Genomic DNA, 12,967 nt, shown 5'->3' on the forward strand with positions numbered 1-12,967 from the left:
TCATCCCTTAAAAAAGAGCACTGCAGGGACATAGCTCTTGGCATCACTTGTATTACACATACACCCAGGCCCAGCTTGGGAGGTGCTTCTGATTGGCCACAGTTCCTTGTCAGACCTTGCGCTCTACATGCTGAGCATACAGATATCTCATGTTCAGCACATTACCACCATATCCCAATGTCAAAGGTTAGCTTGTGGGCATCCAACAAATAAATTCAATGCTGAGTGGCACCATGAAGTGGTGTGTGATATATTGCTGCCTCACAGACAACGTTTTGTAGATCCCAAATGTAGGCTGAGTGATATGTGTGGCTAGATGCATTGCTGACATCATCATCATCTTCTCTTGACAGAGTACATACTGTCATCATAAAAGGAAAGATATGCACATGTTTTCGTATATGGCATTATCAGAGTTGTAACAATATCACAGGTACCATTAAATGCATGAATGCATAGATGGCTATATACTCCCGACATGGACTCCAGGCCTTTTCATATTTCTGCCCAAACAGTGGTGATGTCACATCCAAAATGTATAGTGCTCAACAATCACAAAAATTATTGTCCTGTGTAGTTACCTACAAATGATACAACATCATATAGACATATAATGTAACTCAAGGACACAATGTAGTCTGTGGACATGGCAACATTTGAGGTACACTGAGTTAAATATGCTGTTAAAAACGCACTTATTCCTCTGGTGAGCCATAGAGCTGGCCATACGAGAAGAGGACCTCGTCTGGTAGCATTTCCAGTTCTTTTGCAGAGAAGGCAGTGGTCGTCTCCTCTTTTTGGCCTGCTATGAGTGCTCCTAGAGTTGCAAAGAGCAGCTGAAGTGGAAGAGGAGTTGGTAGCAGCAGTGTCTGTAGGCAAGGAAGCTATTTTTTAAACTGTGGCGTGCATGTATGCAACGTACACTGTAATCAGTGGAGGCGGAAGCAACCATTGGCTCACTAAGTCACAATCTACAACGTTTGCCTCTGGATGTGTCCGTTGTGGGCGGAAACGCCATAGCATGTACAACTTCTGCCTGTCACCCAAGCCATTCTGATAGCTTTGGGGGCCTGATATATTCTGAATTGTCACACTTGTAGAACTGTGATGGTTAGTAGCTGTGTTGTTACTTTCAGTGGCAGCATAGCAGAGGTCATGTGTGGTGCAAGCTGCAGTGGCCTCCTGACGGGAGCCAAGGCACTTATTTCTATACAAATTAAGTCCACTACAAGTAATGTTTAAGCTCTATAAGCTCTAATTCTACTTCTAGTAAGGCCCACTTAAAAGACATTCAGGCGATCCTATAAAGATGCCTGGTACGCTAGTAATACTCTCTGTTCCCCTTGGTCAGCCTCCTGTCTCCTTGTTGACAGGTTTATTTTTGTAGTACGGGAACATAGTTCAGTAAGCTGCTTCCTTATTTCTTCCACCGACCTTTTTGTGACACCCACAGCATATATTCTTTATTGTACCTTTTTTGTTAGCCTCAAGGACATTTATGGGGGCTTGTCATTCTCTGAGGTACTTCTCCACAAGATTTCCAGCTTTTTGCCTCAAAATTATTTTTCCCACTTTCTTCCAACCTCCTTGTGTGGCTCCTGGCAAGACATGGTGGCTACAATTCCTCCTTTGTTAGCAGTGAACTTGTTTTGTGCATCTGAAACTAATGGAATGGGTGGGGTAACCTTTGCCTGCCGGTGCAAAAACTGCTATTTACTTCACTTACAATTTCCTACTTGATATTTACAATGTCTGAATGATAACAATTTGTAAATCGTATTTTGCAAATCGTAATTCATAAATTCTATTCTTCACATTAAGATTCGCAAATACAATTTTCAGGCCCCAAATTCTGTCGCCATTGGTTATATAGATCAGGTATCTTTTATCTGAGACCTCATATATCAATTGAAGACACGTCGCTGGTTTACAAAATTAGTTCTCCGGGAAGCTTATAATCATGAAAAGGATTCAAGAGAGCGATAATTAGAAGACAGCCATTTATACCAAATGTTCCCATTTTGTACAAAATGTCATGCCAATTGGATTATGCAGTGCACCAGCGTCATTCCAATATTCAATTTATAAATACGAGTGTTCTACCACTCTATGCTCCCACATGTCTTTTGATAAAAAATGGTACCTCGCTTGTGTGGGTAGGCCTCGGCCTAGTTCCCGCGACAGGAAACAGGCCAAAACACAACATGTTGGCATCACATTGTTGCACTGAAAACTGACTCTTTTTTCAAAGTGGGTAGCTGTGGATTTTTGGCCCTAGCTCAATCTGCACCTATGGAAACCTAGCAGATATGCACATTTTTGAAAACTAGGCACCAAGGGAAATCCAGATTGGGGTGACTTTGGTGGCTCTCACCAGGTCTTTTTACCCCGAATACCTTGCAAACCTTAAACTTTAACTAAAAAAACACTTTTTCCTCACATTTTGGGGTGAGAAGTTCTGGAATCTACGGGGGCCACAAACTTCTTTCCACCAAGTCTCCCAATAAAAATGGTACCTCACTTGTGTGGGTAGACCTAGTGCTCGTGATAAGAAACGGTCCAAAACGCAAAATGGATACATCACATTTTCCCACTAAAAATTCACTCTTTTTTTGCAAACTGGGTAGCTGTACATTTTAAACCCTATCTCAGCCGGCACCTAGGGAAACCTAGCAAACTAGCACATTTTTGAAAACTAAACACCTGCGGAAATCATTGTGAGGTGACTTGTGTGACTCTCAACAGGCCATTCTACCTAGAATGCCTTGTAAACCTCAAACTTTGACTAAAAAACAAATTTTCCGTCCATTTCTGAGATGTAAAATTCTAGAATCTGTGGGGGGCCACAAACTCTCTTTTACTCAGCATTGCCCTAACTCTCCTGATAAATATGGCACCTCACTTGTATGGGTAGGCCTAGTGCAAGTGACAGGAAACAGCCCAAAACGCAACATGGATACATTACATTTTTCAACTCAAGACTGACCTTTTTTTTTGCAAAATGGATAGCTGTGGATTTTGGGCCCTACGTCAGGCGCTCCTAGCGAAACCTAGAAAACCTGCACGTTTTTTAAAACTAGACAACTAGGGCAGTCCAGGGATGCATGATTAGCTTGGCTGTCTCTAGGTAATTTTACCCAGTAGCCCGTTGCAAACGCCAAACTTTGGTAAAAACATGCACACATTTTCCTCACATTTCTGTGACGCCAAGTTCTGGAATGAGTGTGAAGCCACACATTTCCTACCACCTTGAATTTCCACATGTCCCTCGATAAGAACTGTGCCCCACTAGTGTCAGTGAGCCAAGAGATTCCGACTCAAAAGGCCCTAAATCACTATGTTGCTAGATAAGTAATAGAAGTAGCTGCGGTATTTGTGGCCATTCTGTAGAACCACCCATACAAACCTATGAATCATAGATATTTTTTAAGACAAGAGAACCAGGGGATTGCAGGGTGGTTTACCTTGCATGGATGCCATAAGAGTATCCCCTTTCTAACAATACTTCTCCCAAAATAATCAGTGCTCGGGGGTATGCCCAGAGCACTGAAAAGTAAAACAAGCCCATCAGCTTGTTTTAGGTCCGCTTTACTCTAATGACTTCAGCATGCCCTGCATTATTAAAATAAAAAAAAACAATCAGGCTAAGGAAGTTCTTCCAGAGCAGCCTGCTATAAAAAATATAAAAGCAATCCCTCTGGTGCAGAGAGGCAGAGGTGCCTTTATATACCTCTCCATTGTTAGCCAATGGCTCACAAACCCACTAGGGAGGTAGTGCAGGCTTCGGCCATTGCCCGTCACCCACATTTCAAAGTTTAACAAATTTAATAAGGTAACTCACTGTTATCTAATGAGAGAGGTCAGCCTCACAGTGTGAAAGCGAAGAGCTTTTCACTACCTGAACATGGAAAATTTAAAAGTACATGTCCAACGGTGACTTATATTTACTAACAAGGAAGGTCTAGGCCGGACAAAAGGGTTATTTTGCCCAGTCGAATTAACAGTTTAAAACTGCAATGGCAGGCCTAAGACATGTTTTAAAGGGCTACTTAAGTGGGTGGCACAGTAAGTAAGTAGTGCAAGCCCACTAATTGCATTTAATTTAAAGGCCCTGAGTACATATAGTACCACTTTACTAAGGACTTATAAGTAAATTAAATGGGCCAATCAGGTGTAAACCAATTTTACATGGTTAAAGGAGAGAGCATGAGCACTTTAGCACTAGTTAGCAAAAACGAAATGCAGAAAACAGGAGCAGTTTAGAGAAACAGTTTAGAGATTCTGGATTCACCACTCGTAAATTCGCCTTTACATCTGCACCCATCTAAAGTCACCAGGATATTACTCAACTGTGTATTGTTGAGACAGATACTATGGTTATTGGTGCTTTTTTTATCTCAGGGAGATGTATCTACCTTGGGCCTACATCCCGTGGTATATTATTTTAGGAAACTTATCTTAGCTGAACAGCATTACACCATCTAAAGTTGGGAACTCATGGCCATTAAAGATGCCTTCCAACATTGGAGACATTATTCTGAAGGTACAGATCAACAGTTTTGACTAATCATAAGAATATCAGGTTGCTTCACTCAATGTGCCACGAGAACCATCACGATACCATGTTGATATTATTCTTCTCTCTCACTTTCATTTCACTTTTTAACCTGGACATCGATATTGTATAGCAGGTACTGCCCAGAAATCAAGAAGGGGATGAAGTGGGAAAACCATCTCCTCTTATATCACCAACTGTAGTGGCTACCTTCACAACTTCTGATCTTATTCTATCCCAAATTAAAGAAGATCAATTACAAGCCAAGAGACAAGAAAGGTTACAGGAAGAACTTACTGCTTCAGAAACAAGTATTATATGCCCATAGTAGACAACAACATCTCTTGAAATTATGTCACAATGTTTTGATTGCGGATCACCCAGGAAAACTTACTTTCAAGCAACTTTTGGTGGACAAACCTATGGAAATATGTTAAAGATTATGTAAGAACTTGTATAGTATGGATTCAAGCTAAAGCTTCAAGTACTAATCATAGGGCGTCCTGCAACCTTTGCTAAATCCACTATCTCCATAGACTTTAATGTTGGCCTTCCCACATCAGAACCAAACACATCCTGGTTTGTGGCAATAGAGTAATTTACAAAACTAGGATATTTGATTCCTTCAAAACAAGTCCCATCCTATCTAGGTTTTAGTTTCACTCCGATCCAGTTTTACCAAATATTTTTCTACAACAAGCAGCATGCCGTTTCTGGTCTTCCTTATTATCTTTAACCTACATTAAAAGATACTCCCACTCAGATATAAAACTGAACGTGTGAATCTAACAATTGAACAGTAACGTCTATATTGCCTTACTGAATACTAAGATGAGTGGACACATCTGATAACAATTATTTGAGCTTGTTTATAATTATTCCCCACATAGTTTATAAAACATCTCCTGTTTGTAGCATGTACAACTTCCGTTCCAGTATGTTATCTCTCTCACTACACCCATTATCTGTGCTGGCAGTCTCTGAACTAATTCAAAAGATACAACAAGTCCACAAGAGCGTGATCATTCATCTAACAGAAAGTTCTACAAATGTATGCTGATACCCATAGATAATCTACCTCTCAATTTATAGTGAGAAGACATTTGTTTGGTTATCTACTCATTATTAGCAGAAATCACAAACATTTTTAACCTCATTTTGTTGACCCTTTCTCTGTAGACAATGTCATTAGTCCTGTGGTACTTCCTTTCACACTTTCATCTCATTAGTATTTTCATACAGTCTTTCATGTGCCATTGATTAAGACTTCTCCCAAATCTTTTTTAAAACTCCAGTTCTCCATCCCAGATTGTTATGGGATATTCACTGGGATATGAAATTGTGCAATTCTCTATGCATTTTGGGTTCAAAGACAACTACAATTTTTCATCTACTGAAAAGGATCTGGTCTGGTGGACAGAATATGGGTGCTTGTCTCTGTCCATGCTCTACAAATGTTGCGATCCTTTTATTAGTAGTTTCTTACCAAACCTTAAATATCCCAGGCTGGAGATTTTGAGAGTGGGGATATTTTGAGGACTCATTGCATAATTTCGGGAAGGAGCACTGGGTGGTATTTTAATCTCAGGACAGGAGTAAGGTATAGCTGGTGTGTATACTCTGTGTTTTTGGTGTTTGGAGCCAAAGCAAGGTGGCAGACATGTGGGTCACCAGAAGGAAAACCAAGAAGACGAAAAAGAGCCTCTCTTGGCAGTTACATTTGTTGGTGGGTTCTTTACAGTCAGATAGTTTGGCCACCAGCTCATTACCATCCTCAATGCCTCAATCATCATAACCACCTTTCCTGATGCCTTGAAACACTCAGATGTCAGACCCCTTCAGGAAACACTCTGTAGTCCCAAGCAATCAACAGAACTACTGCCCCATCTTGCTCCTCCCATTTCCCGCCAAAGTCCTGGAGAAAGCTATCAACCTCCAACTCACTGAACACCTGGAGAAAAACAACCTGCTAGACACCTCCCAATCAGGATTCAGAACCACTGAGATGGCCCTGATCGCTTTGGCAGAAAACATCTGCACCCTACTCGACAGAGGAGAATCTGCCAACCTGATCCTCCTCAACCTCTCAGCAGCATCCAACACCATCTCCCACCACACACTTATTAAACAACTACACCAAATTGGAACTAAATAAAACACCCTTAGGTGGATGACATCTTTCCTCGCGTAGCACACCCAGAGAATCTGTCTCCCCTTCACCTCACAACCCAAACGCACCATCTGTGGCATCCCTCACAGTTCATCCCTCAGTCCTACCCTCTTCAACATCTACATGACAGCAGAATTCGCCAAAGCCCACGACATCAATATCATTTCCTACCGCCAATGACACCCTGCTCATCCTCTCAGCGGACCCCACATCCATGAAGTCCAACTTACACAACTGCATGAAAAAATTTCTCTGCCTGGATGAAGTACAACTGCCTGAAGCTCAACATGGACAAAACAGACGTGCGGGTTTTCGAAAGCCACAACTCCCCCTGGAATGACACCTGGGGACCATCGGAACTTGGACCCCAACCAAAAGACCACACCCGGACCCCAACATCATCCTAGACAACAAACTCTACATACAACAGGTCAACACCGTCTCCTCAGCCTGCTTTCACACTCTCCGCATGCTAAGCAGCATCTTCAAATGGCACCCAATCAGCAACAGAAAAAAAGTTCTGCAGGCCTCATCACTAGCCGTTTTGACTATGGCAGCGCACTTTATGCAGGCACCACCAGAAAACTCATGAGAAGACTCCAGACAAGACTGAACGCAGCAGCCAGACTGATACACAACCTGCCCCAAAAAAACACAACACCCAGCACCTGAGAGACCTTCACTGGCTCTCCATCCAGAAGATATGCCAGTTCAATCTACTGACCCACACCTACAAAACCCTCCATGACCAGGGACCTGCATACATGAACCACTCCCTGAACTTCCACCAGCCATCCAGAATGATAATTCCAACCCGGTCCTAATCGGGTGTAGACAAAAGGAGACGCGAGAAGGGAGTGCTTCCAAAGCGTCTGGGAGGCGTGTTGAGGATAGAATGTTCCGCCGCCGGGTGCACGGTCGGATCGAGCAGGGAAGCAAATCCGCTTGCCCTTGCTTGTAGGCTTGTTGCCGTCTAATGGAAGTGAAATGAAGTCCGTAGGTTCTCCGGGTTTGTTCCCTGCTCGATCCGACCACCCGGTGGCGGAACATTCTACCCTCAACACGCCTCCCAGACGCTTTAGAAGCACTCCCTTCTCGCGTCTCCTTCTGTCTACACCCGATTAGGACCAGGTTGGAATTATCACCGGTCCCACGACACTGCTTTCAGCCTAAACTCCACAGCCCTGAAGAGACATGGGGATACCCCGTTATTGACAAAACATGTGTCGGCTGGTTTTCATGTGAAACAAATACTCATACCGGATGAATAAAACTAATAGGATAACATCATTGGAGTTTGATCCTATCCTTTCACTGAATGATACAAGACTTCACCTATGAACTAACTCAGGTTGTGTGCGCTTGACTTTGCTTACATGTATACAGAAGGTTGAGCTCCTCTCCCCCTTCTTTTTTCTGAGACCAGGGTCATCTCTGATCAAGAAGCACCAACCACCTAAACCCCACAATTACCCCCTGACCACTACCTGTAGAACGCCATCAGATTTCTGAACACTCCCATAACCCTTCGCTGAACTTTGTATCGTTTCACGTTGAGATGCTTCATTTTTGTCACACTCAAATGTGAAGCAACATTTGTAATAACATAATAAGCCTACAAGGTCACTTATTAAATTGTTTTACATAATTGCATTATTGTTGCCATCTTTTTTCAACATTGTATCATTTGATTAGTTGAATATTTTGATTCATTTTGTTCACTATGAAGCCTTAGGGCACCAGCAGTGTGCGTTGTGTCTAGTACACTTCGGTAATCTAGCCTTTTCCAAAGCAACAGCATTTTGCTATAGTTGTCCTACTATGCCAGGAAGCGCTTTCTGTATGTTGCCACAGGCGCCCTCCATTAGGCCACACATTTCCTCTAACGTGCCGGTGACAGCATAGCATGTTACAGTGACTCCCTTCCTCTTCTATCCTTCTCCTCTTGAGGGGCTGTCCTAAGACTGGTTAGACGGGGACATTTTGTGTGAGCTCAATTTTACTGTGATGTGTACTGCGGAAGGTATTTATCCAGTATTTATCGTGCAACAACTTTCAAATACATATCTGGGAGTTCGTCAAGGGGAGTTTCTTTACCATAACGACAGAAAAGATTATCATTAAAGTCCCCCATGATAACGACCGGATATGAGGCGTGCTGCCCCAGAATCACTTCTCGTTCTAGCACAAGCAGAAACAGTAAATGCAGCTTTCTGGGCAGTGGGGAAGATAAATATTTAGAATGAGTAATTAGTTTGATTTTTTATGACAAGGAATCTAACTTTGTACGTATCCTACACGCTTGGGAAATAATGCTATTAGAAACAAGCATTAAAAGACTCCGACTTGGATGACCCTTTGTAATTTTATTTGCAAAGACTTCATAGGTTTTAAAATGTGCAAGTTTAAAAGATTTGAGCTTCCATGATTCTTGCAGACAGATGATGTAATAGGTGGATAAATATTTCATAAGGTTATTACCACCTGATGTGATGTGACGACCAATACCATCTATGTTCCATGAGCATATAAGCAAGATATCCTGCGCTTCTCTGGTTGATACACTCAGGTTAGGTACACACAGATGGAGCCACATCTGACTGAACTTGTCTAAACTTTTGGTGATGATGTTATATACATTTTTTAGATTTCATTAACTTTTTAGACTCAAATGGTTGGTTTAATTGTGTTGACTGGTTCTTGCTACATAGGGAGGACAAGACCACATAACCTCTGGCATAATCATTGGACTATTAGTTTTTATTTCTCACTCCATGCATTTAAGGCAGACCAAAGATTAACAGACTTCTCCCCTCCACATAGTGTATCAAATCTACTCACCGCCATAATGTTTTTAAGGCAATCAGCAAATTTTGGGGGGGGTTCCGACTTCCACTCTTTACAGATCTCTCTTCTGGCAATGACTACCACATAAAAAATAAACTGTGATATATAGCTGTTAATATCATAATCGAATTGGAGACCAAAGAAGACTAATCTAGGAGTACATATAAATGGAGATAACAGTACCTCTTCCAGGAAACCACACACTTGTCTCCAATAGTTACCTATTTCAGGACATTCGACAAACATATGTGTATCATTAGCTTCTAGAAGCTTGCATCTAGGACAAGAATATTGTACCGTTGACATTTTAGAAAGTTTCGCTGGAGTCCAATAAGCCCTGTACATTGTGACTAAGTGATTTCTTCTCAGGTTTGAAGGTTTAATAATTTTTTGAGACATCATAAAGGAATCCATCCAAAGTTCCACTAAATTATCTGAAATCTGAACTGTGGAGGGATCCCATAATTTAATGATTTCTGCTTACAAATTATCCTTACTTCCCAATAAGATTTTATACCACTGGGCAGTCTCCCTTCCTTCCCGTATTTCTACTTATTAGTTCCAACAAGGGGCTCTCATCTTCTGTATTCCAATTTTGACTACCCCACCAGGCAGACATTTGGTAGAACTTAAATCTCGTGAGGGTACCCCCGGTTAAACTAACTAGTGCTTCCCAGTTTAATAATGTCGAAGCGTCACAGAGGTCCCCCCATTTAGAGAGACCGGCTCTCCTTAATGGAAGAGCTAATTGATCCATCAAGCATTCCGGGGTGCCGGGGGAGTCCCAAATTGGGGCTTGAGAGTGATAGTACTGAATACCTAATATTTTACGGATCTGTTGCCAATTATCTAGGGCTGTATTCAAAAGCTTCAGGTGAACTTTTTTTTTAAATTTTTGATCACCAAACTTAAACAAAAAGAAATCTGCACTATGTGGAAGGTCTACTAGCATAGCATGGAAAAGTCTGCCGTGAGAAGTAAAATCCTGCTTATTGGCTAGAAGTATAACATTTTTGAATTGGAAGGCGTAGCAATAAAGAAGTAAGTCTGGGAGTGCCAAACCACCAAGTTTTAATCCTCTCCTCAGCTTCTTCCAAGCTATCCTGGGAGATTTTGTAGCCCAGATGAAAGAGCCTATCCTACCTTGCAGGTTAAGAATATCTTTTTTATTAAAGATTAAGGGAATGGAGTTAAAGAGAAACGTTACCTTTGGCAAAATTATCATTTTAATTAAGTTCACCCTGCCATAGATGTTTAAAGGCAGGGTGTTCCACCTAGTCAGGAGTTTTTTAACCTCTTTTATTACAATTTCCCAGCTAGTCTTAGGAATGTCTTCCAATTTTTGAGTGAGTTGGATCCCCAGATATCTAATCTTGGATTTAGCTTCTGGGATAGGAACAGGGTTATTCCAGCACATAATATCAGTTTTATCTCTATTAATACTATACCCAGATACTGTACCAAAATCCTCAGCCAGTTTGAATAATCTTGGTATTGCTTCTAATGGGTTCGATGTGTAAAGGAGAAGGTCGTCTGCGTATAAGGCTGTCTTGAGTGTTAGATCACCTAATTTAAATGGTTTGATTACTGGATCCTGTCTTAGGGAACAAACAAAAGGCTCAATGTATATATCGAACAAAAGAGGAGACAAGGGACAACCCTGCCTTGTCCCTCTGAAAATGTTCAACCAGTCGGACAAACTACAGTTTACCAAGATCTTAGCTCTCGGGCCCCTGTATAAAGTTTCAATTCCCTTAACGAAGATCTCTGGGAAGCCAAGTTTTATCATTGACTTCCATAAAAAAAGCCAGTTTACTTGATCGAACGCTTTGGCCGCGTCTATTGCAACGATGGTGAGCGGCTTCTTCTTCTCAATTGCAATATCTATGGCTCCAGTTACTTGGAAGGTAAGTTCATTTAATTGACGGCCTGGTATAAATCCCCTCTGGTCTGGGTGGATAATTGATTTTATAACTTTAGCAAGTCTGGACGCCAAGATACCGGAATATATTTTTGAATCAGAATTCAGAAGCGAGATGGGGCGGTATGACTCAATTCTTTCCGGATCTTTGTTTGGTTTAGCTATTAAGGAAATTGTGGCATCTAGCCAAGAAGACGGTATTTGTTCTCCCTGAATGAATATTTTATTGAAGAGTTTCTGTAATGGATCTAAAATTTCTTCAACAATATCTTTGTAGACCTCAATCGGGAGTCCATCAGGGCCAGAAGCCTTATTTCATGTCATCTTTTTCAATTGAGACCTAATCTCTCCCTCTGTTATCTCCTTAACCAAGGAAGCTTTATCTATGTCACTCAACTGTGGCAAGTCTCTTGAAGTGCACCAGTTATCCAGTTCTCCCATCGGTCGATTGGTTTTCTCTTGATAGAGTTCTTCATAAAAAGATCTGGCTTCCCTTTTAATCTCTATATCTTCTATTAAGGATACACCGGTCCCTCGCTGTGTCAAGGATTTAATACTGTTCCTGCTTCTCTCCGTCCTGGCCTTCCACACTAGCAAAGACCCACATTTCTCTCCATATTCAAAGTTGTGTAACTTACTTACTTCCCATTTATCTTTGAGTATTTTTTCAGCTCTTGTTTTGAAGTTTGTTTGCAGTTCTAATATTTCCTTCTCAAGTCTTGGGATACTAGTTCTATCATCCAAGGCTGCGGAATGAAGTTCCTGTTCTTTTATTTTAATTAAGTTAAGCTCATGAATGTCTTTTTCTTTATTAAGCTTCCTGTTTAAAGTCATCTGAGAGCCATATATTCCTCTTATATACGACTTAAATGTATCCCATATAATATAGTCTAAGGTGGTATTGTCATTGAACCTAAAGAATTCGATTGAATTTTCCTTAATTTTATTCTTAAACTCTTCATTTAGTAAAATGGTCCTGTCCAGTGTCCACCTATATTCTAAAATGTTATTTTTGAAATTTATGTTTAACTCAACCGCAGAGTGATCTGACATACCCACTGGAATGTAGGAGATAGAGGAAATATTTGCTAAAAAGGATTGGTCTAACAGAAAGAAATCTATTCTTGAAAACTGGCGGTACTTTTTACTGTAAAAGGAATATTCTCTTTGGGTACCATGTTTGTCTCTCCATGCGTCACGTAATGTATAATCTTTCATGATACTTTTCAAGACTGTGAGGGATTTTTTTGGAGGATTATATTTGGCTTTCGAAGTGCGATCGACTTGGGGATCTAGTAATAAATTAAAATCACCCTCTAATATGATAGGAATTGTGTGCTGTAGCATATATTTTTCTAGCTTTTGTAAGAAGCAAGCATTGTCTTCGTTAGGGCCATAATATACCCCGCATAGAAATTTAACATTACCTATTGAAACAACTGCAGCCAGCCATCTTCCTGACTGGTCTGTACTC

This window comes from Lissotriton vulgaris, chromosome 1_1, assembly GCF_964263255.1.
Source record: "Lissotriton vulgaris chromosome 1_1, aLisVul1.2, whole genome shotgun sequence".
Classification (NCBI taxonomy): domain Eukaryota; kingdom Metazoa; phylum Chordata; class Amphibia; order Caudata; family Salamandridae; genus Lissotriton; species Lissotriton vulgaris.